Here is a 19,185-nt window from a genome sequence, read left to right as displayed (position 1 = left end):
AAGACTTTTCACAACAGATGCATAGAAAATCTATTCTATATCCTTAATTTCAGACTCGTGTTTGGGGCACTGAGTGAGACTAAACTTATCTCTTTTAGCAACAAGAGTATCATCTGGTTTACAATCCTTCATGCCATATTTATCTATAATCCTTTCGATATAGCTCTTTTACGATAATCCAAAAATACCCCAAAATGGTTTTGATGTATATGGATCGCTAATATAAAGGAGACATCACCAAGATATTTCATTTTAAATTTCTTTGTTAGAAATCTCTTGGTTTCATACAGTATGCATATATCAATATTGGCAAAAAATATGTCATCAACATATAAAACCAAGAAAATATATTTACTCTCATTGAACTTATGGTATATTCATTCATCTCAAAACCAAATGATAGGAGAACTTGATAAAATTTATGATACCACTGACGGGGAGTCTGCTTAATTCTATAGATAAATTTCTTTAGTTTGCAAATCATTTTCTTGACTGCACTTGAGACAAAATATTCTAGTTGAACTATATATATTGTCTCATCAATGTCACCATTAAGAAATATATTCTTTACATCCATCTGATACAACTACAAATTATAATGAGCCATAAGTATCATCATAATCTTAAAATAGTCTTTGTTAGAAACTGGAGAGAAAGTCTTTGTGTAGTTAATACATTCCCTTTGAGTATACCCTTTTGCAACAAGACGAACCTTATATCTTTTCACATTACCCTTTGAATCCCTTTTGGTTTTAAATATCCATTTGCAATCATGGTTTCACACATTCAGATAATGGGATAAGATCTCACACGTCATTGTTTCTTGTAGATTTGATCATCTCATGCATTATATTAATTCACTTTTGAGATTTAGAACTTTATGTGGCTTGATGAAAGTTGATTGAATCATCTTTTCTTAAGCCAGTATCACCCTCATGTTGTGGCTTGATGCAATAATGTTTTTTCTAATTTATCAAAATATAAGATTTATGTTATCATTGACAAAATAAAACATAATTGAACTTCAATTCAACCAACAAAAAGAAGTGCAACCAAATTCTTTCAACAATTAATCTTTCAAAAGATCATTTTCTTGTATCTATAATTCTATATCGTAATCAATATTTATTAATTGAAATGAATCTCTAAAATAAACTTTATCATGCTCAAGTACCATGGATTTAACTTATAAAAATGCAAACACTCTTAAAAAAACAAAAGAACAAATAAAAATGCATCTAAAATGTAATCTTGCATAAACTAATGCATTCCCAAACTCAGGTCAGAAATAAGCAAATGATAAAAAATGGCTTCTGCAACCTGATCTTCCATCTACAAATACATTTAATTTTCTTGCCAGATTTCATTTTTTGATAAAAAATTAAACCAACTTTTAGATATAAAGTGAGATACATGCAACAAAGATCAAAGATGTCTATTGAAAAACAAAGTTAGGTTTATATCTAATAATAAAGATGATTGAAAATGCTGCGTGTGAAAAGCTCAATCTTTGTCATTGACACAAACAAAGCTTAGATAATATAATATGATGTTTATATGGAATAAACTAGCAACTCATTGATACCACACACACTACCATACAATTCAGTAGGAAGCCTTCTTATTGAACTTTTTTATTTTTATAATAACTGGATAATGAAAAAATTTTAGAGATATTTTATGACTTTCAAATATATGGATGCGTTCGTATCAAAATTTCAAACAAAACAGTCTTTAGTTCGTCCAAAACAAAATTAGTATGAGTTCAAAACGCGCCCGACCAGCTCGAGAGCATTGTGGTAATTTTAAAAAAGTTTTGGGGACATTTAAGACCCGAGGTTCATAGTCGTTCGAACCTAAGTTGACCGGCTCAAGGATATGCATGTGATTAATTAACATTTAACTAAAATGCTATTTTCGAATGTTTTCCTTTTGGGGTTTTAAATAGAATTTAAGGAAAAGTTTTGGACCTAGTTCCACTAACTAGATTAAGATCTAGTTAGTAAAACTAGATCCCAACCAAAAGCCAGCCAACTGTAATTCAATTGATCCCGAATTGTATCTAATTATAATCCAACCCAGATCCAAAACCCATCTCTTAAAACATACCATGGTTTGCATGTCTCTTCCCATGTTTTACATAACTCCCTTACACTTTCCTTAAAAACCTCCACTTATTTTCAAAAGTCCATCCACTCAAATGCATGTGACCTCCACTTAGTTTTGCTCATTCATCAACCCCTCTCATCTTATACGAGACGCTCTCTCCCCAATCATTATCCGCTCTCTCTCTCTCTCTCTCTCTATATATATTTTTTGCTCAGTCTCCCCTCCACACCTTCTTCCTTCTTGCTATCCTTGAGAGGTGGTGCAAGCTTCCACTCCTTGTGTTGCCCCTCCAACTTGCTCAACCCGCCAACCACCTTCACGACACCACTCTTGCGTCATCCAACCTTGTTGTCAACTCCTCAACAACCACCTCCTCTTGTTTGTTTTTTTTAGCCCAGTTGAATTGAGCCACACTCGGCAAAGCCGAACCTCCCTCGATTCAGTCAAGCTCAACTGCTGCCACTTGACAAAGTTGTCACCGCCTTGGTCTGCAGACTCGCATTGATAGAAGACTGCACTCATGCTCTCAATACTCGCCACATGAAAATTGAGGCAAGCACCTATGTCCTCGTCTGCATTCGGATCATCTTCAAAAGCACAATCTACGCCGCACGCTTCAAAAGAAAATCTCCAAGGATATTCTATGATTTTTTGCTACTTAGCACACATTACGAGGTAGGTACCTTGTATATGCATAGATTTAGGTTTTATGAACGATGAGCTATTCATGTTAGAAGTTATCTTTCATTTTTACAAATATTTATGAACTTTTGTGAGCTTTTGCATGCAATTATGCGCATTTTTTATGCAGTTATGAGCTTTCACAAATATTTACGAGCTTTTGCATACGGTTATGAGCTTTCATTAATGTTGATGAGCTTTCACATATGTTTATGAACTTTTGCATGTATTTATGAGCTTACATATATTTAAGGTTTAGATGTTCCGTATGCGCAGAATTATGAAATTTATTTGAATGCTCAAGCCTAGATGAGTGACTCCCAACCATATGAATGGTCAAGTGAATTGATATGTGATGGTACTCCAAAGTGGTGGCTGACAACTTTGTAATTGTTAACTAGAATCATACATTCTATTGCGATTGTAAATGATAAATTATTGTTTAAGCATTTTTGTTAAAAAAAATGAATAATAAGTTATATGTATGTTCATTCACTTGAGCCTACAATGAGAGAGTAGGTAGTATGATTAGCTCAATGGAGTTTTATTAATAACAAACGGTTGCTTTCCTAACCACAAAGATATGAGATAACTACACTTATGTCGCGGTGTGATAGTGAAATTGTTCTTCAACTGAAAGTAAATTATGAAATATCAAGTTACGGGTGTTGGAAACTCTCTCTCGACTGGAACGTATCTCACCCAGAGACCGAAGAAGATATTTAAGAGCAAGGTAATAAAACACATAATTGATTGAATATACTCCTTGGGACGAGCCTCCAATCTGTATAATTGTATCGTACCTACAAAAAATTTATAAAAGAGAAGCAAAATTGTATTGTGCATATAGTGAAGCATGACATGCATCATCTAATGAAGAATAATATAAAGAAAAGAATTATAAGTTATTTATGAATGCTTCGCTTGCTTTGGTAAGTTATGCATATATTAGATGCATATACATAAGTAAAATGATTATTATTCATATCTGCCTATTTCTATGCATGTATATTTATCATTGTATTCTTATTAGAGGGGTGTTGAGACCATCTACACAACCCCAGTTACTGAGTAACTCAATCGAAGCGGTGGCAGAATGCAGTGGCGGCATCATAGAGCCAATCATTTTGTTCTTCCTCACACTGAATTTTGTGGATACATATTATGGATGACATAAAAACATTTTATAACTACTCTCATTATGGAATAGAACCTTTTTAAGAAATGATACACACTTTCAATTCGGTAGTTGTAATTGATCGATCTGTAACCCGAATTAGGTTTTGAACCAAAAATTAAAACTATTTTCGTTGATTATTTAAAAAATAATAATTTATACATATTTTTAAATAAAAATCTTGGGGCATTACAATATGAGTGTTTTAACACATTTATTAAGGATTTTAACTTTGGACATAAATATCAGATTGGATCTAAAAACTAAAAAATATTTAAAGTCTGGGTAATTTGAAAAAACCAAGAATTGACATATATATATATATATAAATGCTTTAATCAGTGTCATATTAGATATAATTATGGAAGTTTATAAAAAAATTATGGATTGTAACTTCAAATATAGATCTCAAATTAGATCCAAGTACGAAAAAAATGTTTAAATTTTGGGCAAATTGAGAAAAAATAAAAATTTATATTTTTTTATATATAAATACAAAAACCATAAATAAATCATAAAATCCTAAAATGCAAGAAAATAAATCATAAATAAACAAAAAAAACCTTAACTACAAGAAAAATAAATTATAAATAAACCATAAAATTTAGTATAAAAACCTTAATTCAAACCCTAATGAAAGAAGATAAAAAAAAACAACCCTAATCAAATACAAGAAAAGCCCTAATTAATAAAAACCAAAGAAAATAAGCCTTAATCAATAAGAATAAAAAACCCTAATCAATGAAAATCAAAGATAAAAAAACCTTAATCAATGAAAATCAAAGAAAAAACCTTATTTATTTAGAAGATCTAACATAATCAATAAAAATCAAATAAAAAACCCTAATCAATGAAAATCAAAGAAAAAAGCTCAAATCAGTAAAAATAAAATAAAAACCCCTTAATCAATGAAAATCAAATAAAAACCTTAAGTATTTAGAAGATCTAACCTAATCAATGAAAATCAAAGAAAAAAGGCCCTATCAAAAAGAAGAAGGAAGAAGGAAGAGATAGAGTGAGGGACAAACTAAGAAGAGGAAGCTCTACCCATGTTTGGGCCATTAGGGCTGGTTTGGTAAGGAGTGGATCATTAAGCCAAGCTACTTGAGGTTAACTCATTAGCTTGACAGATAAGCACATGTAGAGGTAGTCAGTGACAGATAAGCACATGTAGAGGTAGTCAGGTCAATGGTACCAATGGTACACATGAACTTGCTCATTCTAGACTGTCCTATGGTGCACATTGGTCTGTTCAAACATCACAGAAGGAACAACCAAAGAGATAAAAATGGACTAAAGGCATGTTTTAAGATAGTGTAGCAACCAACCATTTTAGACTATTTTATACCAAAGAGATATATGTTAAATATTTTGCATCACATAAGATGCAATGAAGACCATGAACATACCTGCACTGGTCACTACAAGAAAATTGTGGATTAGCGATGGCCTCTATCCATCGCTAATCCGTCGCTAAACTGTTTAGCGACGGATTAGCGATGGATAGAGGCCATCGCGAATTTTCGCTCGCTAATTGGCGAAAAACTTATCTGTAGTTAATTCCGTCGCAAATTTGCGACAGATTAGCGACAGACATTATCCGTCGCTAAATTAAAAAAAAATAAAAAAAAATTGATCCCTGTCGGGCGTTATTCCGGCAGCAATAAGCCGAACTTATACCGCACTCGACAGGCATTGCACAGAACGATCGCTCTGCCTCGTCACCGAACTTGTATCGTCCTCCGTGAACCGGTGCTCTCCGACATCGCCGTCTTCCGTGAACCGGCATTGCCGTCCTCCAACAATCGCTCAGCCTCGTCGCCATCCACCGTGAAACAACGTCCTCCGAAGTCGTCGCCGTCCTCCGTCATCGTCGTCCTCCGGCGTCGTCGTCGCCGTCCTCCGTGAAACTGCGTCCTCCGAAGTCATCGTCGTCCTACGGCGTAGCCGTCTTCCGTGAAACTGCGTCCTCCGAAGTCGTCGTCGTCGTCCTCCTCCTCCATCATCTCCATCCTCCGGCGTTGCCGTCCTCCGTCATCGTCGTCCTCCATGAAACTGCGTCCTCTGAAGTCGTCGCCATCCTCCATCATCGCCGTCCTCCGACGTCATCGTCCGCCGGCGTCGTCGTCCGCCGGCGTCGCCGTCCTCCGTGAAACTGCCTCGTCGCCCTCATGCTCTCCAGCACGCTCTTCGACGGGGAGAGAGCGGTTTAAATCGTGCGCGGTTGATTTAAATTTCGAACGAGGAGAGAGGGAAAATTTCGCGCTCGGTTTAAATAGAAAATTAGCGAGGGATTTAGCGAGGGAATTTTTCCGTCGCTAATCCATCGCTAATTAGCGACGAAAAAATTCCCTCGCTAAAATGGTTTTCTTGTATTGAGAATTAGCGACGAAAAATTATTATCGTTAATCTGTCGCTAATTAGCGATGAAATAACTTTCATCGCTAATCTGTCGCTAATTAGCGATAGATTCATGAAGAAAGTTTTCTCTAGCTAATCTGTTGCTAATTTGCGACGAAAAAAAATCGTCGCAAATTTCCGTCGCTAATTATCAATTTTCTTGTAGTGGGTCTTGGACTATGTCACAGAGGACAAAAATCCATGTCATTGTGTCCTATTTTTCATTTTTTTTTTGAACTTGCAGGTTGAACTCGCTTCGCGTGTGAGGCCATGCCATATCTTTGTGACGTATGTCTAAGAATATCTTAGAAAAGATAGAGTTCAAGAACTTGATTACAAGAAATGTGACAATGCCAAGCTTAGTGAAGATTGATTATCGGCCTCATAATGCGAAACCGTCCCCAGCTCAATTGTATTTATTTATTTTTATAATAACCAACCTTTTTTTTTTCTTAAATTTGATAACTAAACTGGAGATTATCCACCTCAAAGGGTTTTGGCGTAGTGGGATGGGACCTAGGCCGCTAGGCAGGTGGTCTACGTTCAAATCCCATGGGCGTGACGGATAAGCCCACAGAGTTTTATGCTGTCTGGATAGCAACCTTAAGTATGGCAGACAAAGCCAGCACAGCTAGGTCTTTGATCCTGGGAGTGGTTTCTCTGTGTCAATATAAAAAAAAATAATTAAAGATTATCGATGATGAGATTCGAAATGAGTCCGCTCGGCTGTGATAGCGAGACCTTATCATCCTATCTCATAGTGTCCCGCCCCCTTAGTTAACAGATCCAGATATCATATTAATTCCTTATCATACCCTTTAAGGAATAAATGAGGCCCCTCAGTGAGGCAATAAAGTGGTTCGGACTATGAGACTATGACCTACGCCCACGGGCAAAGGAGAGGAACGAGATTCACTGCCATTCTCAATCCTTCTAAGGGATGGCAATGGACTGAGGGGAAACGGGGCCCCGCCTCGCTCCGTTTGGACCGAGGATGGAGGACATGAAACATGGATGGAGGTTAAAATCGAAATTCGTGAGGGGATGGAGGTCCGGATTTTGAGACAGGGCGGGGGTGGAGACCTTGTCCCCCGCCCGAGTCCACTGCCATCCCTAGTCCAAATTCTTAATTTTATAAACATGGGCATATTTTGATGACGCTCAAACTTTGTTTCTTTCTTTTCCTTTTCATGGCCAACTTAAGAGACAGCACCCAAAGTATGATTTTTTTTTTATAGGCAAGCTATACTAGTTATACAACTACACCATTAGGTTTTAAACCTGCAACATCCCAACACAAGGTGACGTGCACTAACTGCTCCTACCAGCCAACCCAAGCCGCAGTTGGTATCCAAAATATGATTTCAACCTGTAGATGATGTTGAGTTTTGTCCCTCGGGGGCTTCGATCATCCGGTAGGGGTGACTGTAAATCTTACCAAATTGGTGAGACGTCAGAAGTTCAAAACCCACTGGATGTGTCTCTTGCTGCAAGTTCAAAGATACCGTACTCTCTGATTGGCGGGTGGAACCTCAAAGGTTTTACTACCAGGAGCCCCGCCAATATACCGTTGGTTTTAAGGGTTTTCTCATAGCCTAACCTAGTATGATGAGTTTTAATGGTTCAAAATACCATATTAAACCTTAAAAATGAAAAAAAAAATCAATCCATTTTGACAATTATCTAGTTTAATATTGCTCATTTTGGGAAAACCAGAACGACTTTTATATTGAAAAGTTGGGCAGAGGTTTGTCAAATTGATTCTGACATTGATTTTGGTTTTGGTTTTGGTTTTGGATTGATGCCCGTTTTGTTCTTGACTTGGACTGCCTTTATATTACCATGTTAAACGATTTTGACTGTCCTAACTTACTTTTTATAGTCTTAACCGGCAGGTCATGAGTTGATTTTTACCAGCATTGACCACAAGTCGATCAACCAGCTAGTCCTTTTAATATCCAATGTCCATGTGAACGTTAGATCAGTTTGTGGATATCAAACAAACTTCTCCAAATGAAAATCTCAATGTGGTTGATTTGAACTATTTTGCTCTGCCTGCGATTCTAGCTAATTATATCCTCTCTATCCTAATTTTTTTTTAAATATTGTGTATGGTAGTAATTACTGTTGAAATGGATTCTTTTTTTTGGGTCAATGAAAGCCAATGTTGTGAACAAAAAATCCTTTATTTTTTAACCGATTCAAAAAATTTCTACTCGATTCAGCTCAGCCCAGTTCTGCCTTTTTTTTTTCAATTCGATTCATAAACTGATTCTGGCAACATTGATAAACCCCCTTTCAAACCCTTTTTTTTGGATAATTTTATGTAAGAACCCCCTTATAACCGATCACATATTGGTTGGCAAACCAGTTGGTAAAACCCTTGATGTCCCTCATGCCCACTGGGGAGTACACCCAACTTCAACCACAATGAGAGAAGGGACGCCACCCATGGGTTTCAAACTTGTGTCATCCCGTCAACTTAGTGACATTCACAGGTCGCTTATACCAGATGAGCAGAGCCCTTGTAAGCACACTCTTTCAAATCCTTTAAGCCTTTTCAAGAGCATATGGCTTTTTTTATGTGGATATGATATGTAAGGAGACGGGTCATATTATAGTAAATGAATATTAGGCCAACATATTTCGTAAGCCCTCTCAGTAATTTCTGATCCAAACTTGGATGTAACATATATCAGATGTGATAAGTGTAGTTAATTTACCACGTGGGGGGGGGGGGGGGGGTGTCAACTGGTCGGGCCCGGGTCTAGTATAAAATTTCACAAACTATACCCTGGTCTATGTATGAACCGTAGGGATGGCAACAGGGTGGGGCGGGGCGGGGGACAAGGTCTCCACCCCTGCCCCGCCTCAAGATTAGAACCTCCATCCCTGCACGGGAAGGATTTTAACCTCCACCCCTGCCTTCATCCCCGTTTCAAACGGGGATGAGGCGGGGCAGGGCGGGGCTATTGCGGGGAAAAGTGGTGGGGGCAGGGATGAGGTGGGGCGGAGAAAAGTGTGCGTCCATCCCCGAACGGGGATGGATTTTAACCTTCGTCCCCGCTTCCATCCTTGTTTCATACCCTTCATCCCCATTCCAAACGGGGCGAGGTGGGGCAGGGCCCCGCTTTTCCCTGGTCCACTGCCATCCCTAATTAATAGGACCTTCAGTTTCAAACTCAAGTCTTAATCGGGTCTTCTTATTTATCACCATACTTAGACCCTATAGGGTTTGGTCAGGTACGAGGAAAACCGACCCGTTTACATCTCTTAGTGACACGAGCAGACATGATGAACACAGATACCGATGCTGACATGTATGCCTATTATTTTAATGTTTTTACTTTTTAGTGTTATTTTATTAAAAAACAGTTTGAGTATTCAAAATATAAAATGCCGTTAGTCATGATATAGTGCAACCTAACGGCCCAAACTGTCTGATTTAACCCGGTGCATGAATTACCACACGACAAATTTTAAGCAACTCGGAGTTGAAACTACTACAGTTATAATATATAAATATTACCTAATAAATCTAAATTAAAATTTGCAACCTGTCACCAATGATGAATTTCTAAATAAAAAAAAACACAATTAGCTACCAAACAAGAATCAATAATGCAAGAAAAGTAGAATGACGTTAGGGCACAGCATAGCACTGCAGGAGTAGCCTGCGTGGCCAGTGAGGTGGTTGGCACCGTTTCAAATCCCACTGTCCACATGGTTGTGTTCGTAGTTTTTAAAGATGGGGGCAGGGTGACAGTAGCTTCATTTAAGGTTTTTGTCGCTTTAGCAGTAAGGATGACAGTGGATCGGGGGACAACGGGGCCCGCCCCGCCTCACCCCCGTTTGGACCGGGGATGAAGGGCATGGAGGCGGAGATGAAGGTTAATATCTATGCAAGGATGGACTTACGCTTTTCTCCTCCCCGCATTCATTTTCTCCTGTTTGGACTGGGGATGGAAGACATGAAACAGGGATGGAGGTTGCAGTGTAGGGATGGAGGTTCGGATTTTGAAACCGAGCAGGAGTGGAGACCTTGTCCTCCGGCCCCACTGCCATCCCTATTTGGCAGCTAGTGTTCCTTGTCATAAAAAAAAGATGCTAAGATATGACTTTCACGGGCTTAGAAGCAAGGGCTTCCGCCACATAGATGGCAGTTGTAAGACCCCCATTCTGTGGCGGTCATGGCCATGCATGCAAGATGACCACAAAAACTTATGGTAGTTGCCAAAAATTTAAGGTTCTTCTTGCGAGTGAGGAGCCAACGCCTAAAGCACCTATATAGGAGGGCCTTCCCCTGACAAGTCGACCGCAACCCTCGGGGTTACGTCGGCTGGATGCAGTCAGGAAGGTCCCTTATGCACTCAGTCAGGGTTCGACGACGTGAAATGCAGGAGTGGCTGGAACGACCCTTCAAACATGCAGTTGCACGAGAAGCAACAACAGAACATCGTGGCCGAGAGGAGGCGGCCACGTAGCCCACGAAGGAGGCATCGAGGCAGTCGTGCGAAGGACGGTTGCAGCAATCCGATGTGGGCAGGCCCATGATCGAAGAAGCGAACTTCGGCACAGCAAGCAGGAACGATTATACAGCGTGGCCACGAGCTTGGGCCACGTTGCTAAGGATGCACATTAAAGGCGATCATCAGGGGATGGTGAGGTGAAGGGCGCTGAGTTCGGCACCCACCCATGTAAAGGGAGAAATCTCATGTAATTGCAAGGTGCCGGCTATAAATAGCTCGGCTTGTGTAGGACTCTGCTGGGTGGTACAAAAACGTAGACGGAAGTCTGTGTAATCGGCTAAGTGTAAAGTTCCTGTGAGCAATAAAAAAAAAAAAGGGTTTCTTTGGGGCCATTATCTTGTGTGCGCTTGCGAGCCAAGGGTTGCTAAGCCTTCCCGTTGGGTGTCGGAAAGGACTCAGGGCCGCACAGGTTCAAAGAAAAATTGTGCCCGTGACAGCAGTCCGGAACAACGGCCTTGAATGTTTATGAAGCGCCAGTGTTATGGCATGTTGCATATTGTAGTATGGTATCATGGGGGTTTGGAAAGAAGGAAAATGGAAACCCAAATTCTCAAATCTCATATTAGGCCAGTGATTGGTTGTTGGTACATGACAGTCATGCAATAACTCTGATTTTGCTATCAACTCTTTGAATGGGAGTCACTGTGATTTCTTTTCTTCTTATACTTTTCAGAGTGCATATGTGGTGTGTCCGCACATCTTAGTCCATTATGAAGCAGACCTTACATCATTCTTGTGAAAAGGACGATAAATCGTCAGCCAGTGTGATAAATACATCGTGGTATATTTGAAAAAAAAATCTGAAAATATCACAAGAAATTATATGAAATTTTCAAAACATAATTTCTCGCGAGGTTTTTAAAATATCATGGTTTTTTTCATAAAAACATAAATACTGAATATATTATGGATCAGTGGTCCAATTTAATAGTACACAAGGAGGTCAAACGTAATGGGAAAAGATCGTGCTCCACACAAATGACAAATGGTCCAAATAAAACATATTCTTCCCACACTCGGTCCAAAAAAGAGATCATCATTCATCACTCATGGTCCTCTGGTGCCCACCTTGACCTTCAACGCATCAGCCAACCTCGCCAGGCTCGCCCAGGACGACCCTCCCTCCTTGACCGCCGCGGCTGCTGCTTCCCTGGCTGACTCGGCGAGCTCCCGAGTCCGAGCCCCTTCCTTGGACCCGACCAGCAACCGGGCACACCTCTCAACCTCGGCCGCGCCCACCAGGCCATCGGGGCCCTCCCGCACCGTCTCAGCCAGACCCATCTCGCCCACCAGCAAGACCCGGTTGAGCCGCTGTTCGGCATACAGCGGCCAGGCAGCCATGGGCACACCCGCGCTCACGCTCTCCAGCACCGAGTTCCACCCGCAGTGCGTCACGAACCCACCCACCGCGACGTGGTTCAGCACCCTTTTCTGTGGGGCCCACGACCTCACCACCAGCCCCCTACCACGTGTCCTCTCCTGGAACCCGTCCGGAAGGAATTCCACCGGGTCCGAATCCGGAGTCACGAGGTTCGCTCCCAAACTGCTCGGCGGGTTCCGGACCACCCAGAGGAATCGCTGCCCACTCCGCTCGAGCCCGTCTGCAATCTCGGCGAGCTGAGCCAGAGAGAACCGGCCCAGGCTCCCGAAGCACAGGAACACGACGCTCCGCTGTGGCTGCGAGTCGAGCCAGTCGAGGCACTTGGCGTCGTCGCGGTCCGTCTCCTTCCCGGGGGCAATCACGGGTCCTATCGCGTAGATCGGAGGCGTGGGCCCATCCGGCACGCACAGACCGTCGGCGATAGTCCGGAGGGGCCGGGGCTCGAGCACATCGAAGGTGTTGACTATGATCCCCTGGGCTCGGCTCAGCTGGTTCGACACCTCTAAAAACCAATGATACGTCTCGTGCCGATCCAGCATCGGCAAGGGCATGTCCAAAGACGGCAGGGGCGGGATTCCCGGAATGTCCAGATCCGCATCTAGTTCACGGAAACTAAGGTCCGTTTGGCGATGCAGCACGTTGAGGTACAGGAATGCAGTGAGGGCTGCAGCAGGAGAAGTGTAGTAAACGTACGCCGGGACGCCTAAGCTCGCTGCAACGCTCATGGAAGAGATGCAGAAGAAGTCGATGATAAAGGCTAGGATGCTAGAGTCCTTGGAGATGGTCTCCAAGGCTTCCTTGACGTGGGGCTTGCACTCGTTTAGGAATTCGAAGATGAGGAGCTCACGGTGGTCGGCATGATCGAGGGAGAACTTCACGGGGGGGAGATCGACGAAGGAGATGGAGAGGCCGGAGGACTGGATGGTTTTGATGTAAGGGCGGACGTCGCCGAGGTTGAAGGGAGGTGTGGCGATGAGGATGGTGATGGGGAGGCCGAGGCGGAGGTGGAGGAGCTTACCGAACTCGACCATGGTCACCAAGTGGCCCATGCCTGGGGATGGGAAGAGAACCAGAGTTTGCTGCTTCATCTTTTTGCTCAAGAGCTGCCTCTCTGCTCTGGCTCTCTTAAGGCAACTGGTTCTAGTACTGCATGTATTTATATGGCTTTGGGAGGTGCCGTTCACGGATGCTCCATTTGCCTACCTGAAGTGATGATACATTTATCGGTCAGTTTTATCATAGAATATAAAAGGTGATGTCCTTAAAAAAATAAAGTTGATGGCGTGGAGTCCCGGAATAAACAATTGTCCGAACTTTTGTACGGCATGTTAAGTTGTCTACATTAATATCCGTGGTAAAAACTAGTGTTGAAGCCAATATTATTATCATTATTATTTTTTATGACGAAGAACCGTCGATGATGGGAAGAATACCTGGGATCCTATCCCACAACTATCTTGCCTTATTTGGCTCACCTCTTAAAGCTACCAATACACCCTTGCACCAGTGGGGTTACAAGAAAAACGTTAATTAGCCAAGGATTTTTTTCATCGCAAATTTGCGACGAATTAGCTAGAGAAAACTAACCATCCTCAAAATTAGAATTAAAAACGGAATTAGCGACGGAATTTTTTTTGTCACACAATCTGTCACTACTTAGCGACGAAAAAATTCTGTCTCAAAATCTATCGCAAATTAGGTACAAATTAGCAATTACTTTTTTTTTTACTAATTTGTCACTAATTTGTGATGGATTAGTGACAAAAAATTTCTGTCACTAATTTGCGATATAAAAAGACCTATTTAGGGCATGATCTCTCTCTTCCCTCCTCCCCCTCCTTTTCCTCTCCCAAGCCTCCTCGTCGTTGCCTTCGCCATCGTTGTCGCAAAAGGTGGCCAGTCGGAGGAAGGGGAGAAGGAGTCGACGGTATGGAGGAGGATGGCATGGTGGGCCCGGTTCGAGGAAGGGGTGAGGGCGCCGAGGTCCTTGGCTTCTTCGTGGTGGGTGATGCTCTTGACATAGCAGTCATCGTCGAGCAGGGACTTCAAGGATGGGAGAGCCCCGAGCTCGTCCTTGCCCTTCGTGGCGTCCCTCGACCAGAGATGACATCGTCTTCCTTGCCCTCTTCCTCCATCCACACCACTCCGTTCACCCTCGATAGCATCCCTCCCTTTTCATTGCTTGGGCGACTTCTAATGTATTTTCTGATTCTAAATTCAAACTGTTGCCTGATTGTAGCTCACACATTACTCATATATAGCTCACACATTACTCTTTATTTAATGTTTCATTGTTAGATTTATAATGTTTATTTTTTTCTAATCTTTGTAATGTTGGTTAAAATCTCTATGAAAAAGGTTAAACCACCAGTCAAACCCGTAGCTGTAGAGGCCAGCAGTGAAGATTCATCTTCTGATGAGGTAAGTAACATTTAGGTCCTAGTGCGTTATGTCATGGCTTGCTGCTTTACGTGAGAAACATTCTGGTCCAGCAGTGGGTCACCTTTCTTATATTTTTCTATTTTTTATGATAAATTTTATTGTTTTTTTATATTTAAAATTCATTTATGTTTCAGGGTCACCAACAATTTGGGTATCGGATGGATGTCATTCAGTGCATCTATTGAACTTACCTGACGTAAGTGCTTCTTGCTGATGAGATTGAAAATGAAGCATGCAAAGAGAAATTTTTATGTTTCTCAGGTTTCAATCAAACTTACCCTAGATTTATACAAGTTTTTGGTATCATAATTAGTCATATGTCACTGCTTTTCATCTGAAAGACTATCATCCATGTATTTCCTGGGCTTGGAAATGTTCCAGAGGCAGTTCTGTCCCTTTTCATCCATAATGATCCATGTCATATTCAAAGCATGTTGCTGCTTATATGGCCTTTGTTCTCAAGTTTCAAAAGCAAATCATTTTCATGAGTATAATCCATAAGCAAGCATGCATTGCAGATAGAACAAATGTGGGTTTTATTGTGATCCCATGCACTTCATTGTTTAGTTTTTTGAAATGAGTGTGACTTAAAATAATCTTAAACTGCTCCACTGTCCATGCTTTTAATGGTTAACTGTGTAAACGAGCCTTAGTTTTTGTTGTTGTATGCCTATATTGCTATGAAGCCAGAGATATGCTCCACTGCCAATTCCTTGCAGAAATATGATTGGATCAGAAACATTAGGCTTCATAGTCGCTACCTACTGTTTTTGTTTCTTCACTGGGGGAAACCTCCATCAGAAAGTCCTAATATGCTTTTTTCCTTTTTTCATATTTTTGCTTTAGTGCCAGTATGTCAATCGATATTCACAACTCAAAAGGTCCATGAGATTATTCCACTTGCGGAAAATTCAGCATTGATTCTTGGTCAAGGTTTGTATTGCACTTTTGGCTGAATAGACAATTGTTATATTTGAGGAATAATATTTTCAGGAGTATATATCTCATTTTTTGATATTCTAATGTCAATTGTTTGAAGTCTGTGTTGGATCGTTTTTCGGATCACGCAGTTTCACAATCATAATCATGATATAAAATACGATATAAATCATAATATGCAGTAGAATACAAATCATGATTTTCAGCAGATCGAAACAGAAATAGAGAGCAAGCATGTCGATTTTTGCATACAACCAAAATCCAGACAACAGCATACGAATAAACGGATGCAAAGAACATAATGAAAACAATAGAAACATGTTTAGATTATGTAATAGGCTAAGACGTACGAAAGTACTCCCCTTAGAGAAGATTCACCCCCACATACAGTGCAATCAGGGTCTGGCGTCCTTCCCCTAGGATATAATAGCCACGACGATCAGAACGACGCACTCCTTTTTTGGGGCATTGAGCAAGGTTGCGCTTCATTTTATGATCTAAGTAGGCTTTCAACCGCGCAGGTGATAGCATACTTAGATCAAAAAATGAAGCGCAACCTTGCTCATTGCCCAAAAAAAGCTTACTTGAACAATCTTTGTCAACCCGCTTTGATCGACAGTCGAACAATACCCTCAAATCACTATGCTGCGATGCCACAGATCGCTATTCAACGATAACCACAAATCGCCATACAGTGATGTCATCAATCGACTTCCTGGAGAAGCAAAAAATCGCTATCTATCGATTATAGCAAATCCAACCACGGACCGCAAGTCGTCAGTGACAAATGACTATAAACTCAAAAACAAATCCGGCATTGTGGAGATCGGGGCATGCAAAGAGGCATGATAACTAAATTAATAGCCCACACGAGATTCCTGTGTCCCATACCTATCTGTCGAATGCATCAGAGCCTGTCATGAAACATAAAATATTAGACACTGATCTAAGTTTCACAAGAAATGCATACCTCCTCGCAACATTGATTACATACCAAAAGACTTATAAAACTGTAGTGATCGTTGCCAGAAATCTGGTCGGGAGGAATGTAGGTTTGAACGTTTGGTGGTACTTCTGCATGGTATTGCTGCATGATGGACATTACGCGAGTTAGCTATTTGACAAGCTTCAATCAATGGAAAGCAATATAATGTTTTACATACCTGTTCATTCCAAGGGCCTTGTTGTTTTTTATTACAGGTAGGTTGTTTCTTAGTCATGTTCTTGCCAACCAATTCTAGTGCACCATTTGCCCTCCGACGACTGCGATCAAAGGCAGGTTTTCTTTTGATACCCTTCGCTTCATGAATATATCCATCATAATCAACAACGTTCACTACGAACTTGTTGAAGATAATGTTTACGCTTCGGTGCAACTTCTCGGGAGTGTCATGCAAAACATGATTTTGACCTACGCTTTTCGATCCCATTATCTTCGTCTGGTATTTATTCGCTGCAACGGACTTAATGTGAATTAACTCCACGTTTTCAAGTAACTCTGTTGCAACTTTTCTCACACATGCATAGCTTTCTTCACTTCTCGATGCCAAATCAGCAACATGCATGAATGACCTACACAATTGTTGGTAACGTGAGGCTATGTGGCACTTCTCGTCAACACCAGATTTACTCGCATTGTCCATAACGAGCATTTCAATCTTCGCGCGTCTGGTCCATCTTCGCATTACGTAAGACTCATGTATTTCTTGTATCTTCTCTTGATTGAGTGCCTTTAATGCATGACAGCATAAAATGCCTTTGAATTCATACATTTTGCACGAACATTCTACCCTTCCGTTGTCAACATTGTACGTGACATGTGCTTCTTGCCTTTTCTGATGCTTTTTGCCCTGACAAAAAATATGGTATTTGTGCATATTCTCGGTTTGCACGAGTTATTCTATTTTGCAATTCATGACATGCAACACCTCTTTCTTGATCCATTCAAATACAGTTAGTGTATACAGAGCTGCAGGTCGCATCAATATTTTCATGCCAAAAGTTTGAGGTCGTGTATTGAAGCATTTCACGTCTTGTTCAAGCTCATTCTGTCTTAGACCGTCTATAAATAATTCATATTGTTCTATGAAACGAAACATTGTTAAACATAAATACAAAGTTTTCTTCAGGGTGACATGCATAGATTCAGCTCTTTGTGTGCTTATCATACCTGCACAAAAGTATTGTCTTCCATATGCCAATGTCCACTTCTCTTTTTCTGCATATAAATTTTGTAACCACAGACAGTCAGTAAGGTCGTATGTCTTAATCATTTTGTCCCAATCTGACTTAAAAGTGACCTCGTCTACGCTATGAAGTACACACCTTGTAAACGTTTTGTCAAACCCTGTATTCTGATTAAATATGTGTCCTATGTTCTTTGCTGCATTTTGAAAGATATGCCACAAACATAGGCGATGATGTGCATCTGGCCACACATGAAGCACTGCAGCCGCAATTACGTGATCACCATCTGTAAGTACAGTTTTAGGATGCTTCCCGTTCATTGCCTGTGTAAATACTCTGAACAACCACTCAAAGCTTTCCTTGGTCTGGTCATACACAAAAGCACCGCCTAATATACAACTTTGTGTGTGATGGTTCACTCCCACAAACTGCGTAAATGGCCACTGTTCAGTATTAATCTTTACTGTAGTATCAAACACAAGCACATCATTGAAGCATTCATAATTTACTCTAGACTTTGAATCTGCCCAAAACATATTCACAGCATATTCATCTTCGTCCACTTGCATTGCACTAAAGAAACCATGTTCATTGCTTGATTTATTCTGTAAGTAGCGAACCAAACAACATATTTCTCCGTTCTTTATGTTATCTGTCCTCTTCCTTCTCAAGTGGTTTCTTAGATCCAAAGGTGTGAATGTCATATTTTCGCGACCACCATCTATGCGGGTAAACAAATTGCATGTCTTCCTTGGTGCAATGTCGGCGCTATCGGCTATTTCAGCCATTGCAGCATGCGCTACAGTTACTTTACGATGTGACCTTAGCATAGCAGTCATAAATGATGCAGATAAATCATGATTATGATCACTGATTAAAGTACGCACGACAAATTTCCCATTCAGATGTCTTCTCAAAATCAATCTCGCCTGACATCCACATCTTGATTCTGGCATGCTCCTTGTTGGATTTCGCATTGATTTCTTCCAACCTTGCTTGGAATAGACATATGTCTTTCTAACCAAGACACCCTGTGCATTTTTCGACCAAGAAAACTTGCTCACAGTGAAGCCAACTTTTAAGGCATAATCATTGTAAAATTTATATGCATCTTCCTTGTTATTAAACTGAGTTCCTTCTACAGGAACATAGTCACGTGTAATTCCATGTACATTCCCAGTTCTTACGGTTTTATTAAGTGTACTAACATCAAAATCTACCTCATTATTGAATTGCATTTCTTCTCCTGGAACATTCAAGTCAAGTGTACTTCCGTGTACATTCCCGGGGCCTACACTTTTATTGTGTGCACTGTCATGGTAGTCTACCTCATTAGTGAA

At 40.7% G+C, this 19,185-nt stretch overlaps 1 pseudogene across 1 annotated transcript; it reads right to left on the bottom strand.

The window, feature by feature from the left end:
* Positions 1 to 11,758: 11,758 nt before the first annotated feature.
* LOC149843749 (UDP-glycosyltransferase 88B1 pseudogene) lies at positions 11,759 to 13,476 on the bottom strand (annotated as a pseudogene). Its single transcript, XR_016431155.1, has one exon. The product of XR_016431155.1 is annotated as a UDP-glycosyltransferase 88B1 pseudogene (transcript).
* Between the last annotated feature and the right edge of the window lie 5,709 nt (positions 13,477 to 19,185).

This window comes from Nuphar pumila, chromosome 3 (assembly GCF_984573655.1).
Source record: "Nuphar pumila chromosome 3, dmNupPumi1.hap1.1, whole genome shotgun sequence".
Classification (NCBI taxonomy): Eukaryota; Viridiplantae; Streptophyta; class Magnoliopsida; order Nymphaeales; family Nymphaeaceae; genus Nuphar; species Nuphar pumila.
Note: the sequence above shows the minus strand (reverse complement) of the source record. Positions and strands in the feature narration are given on the sequence as shown.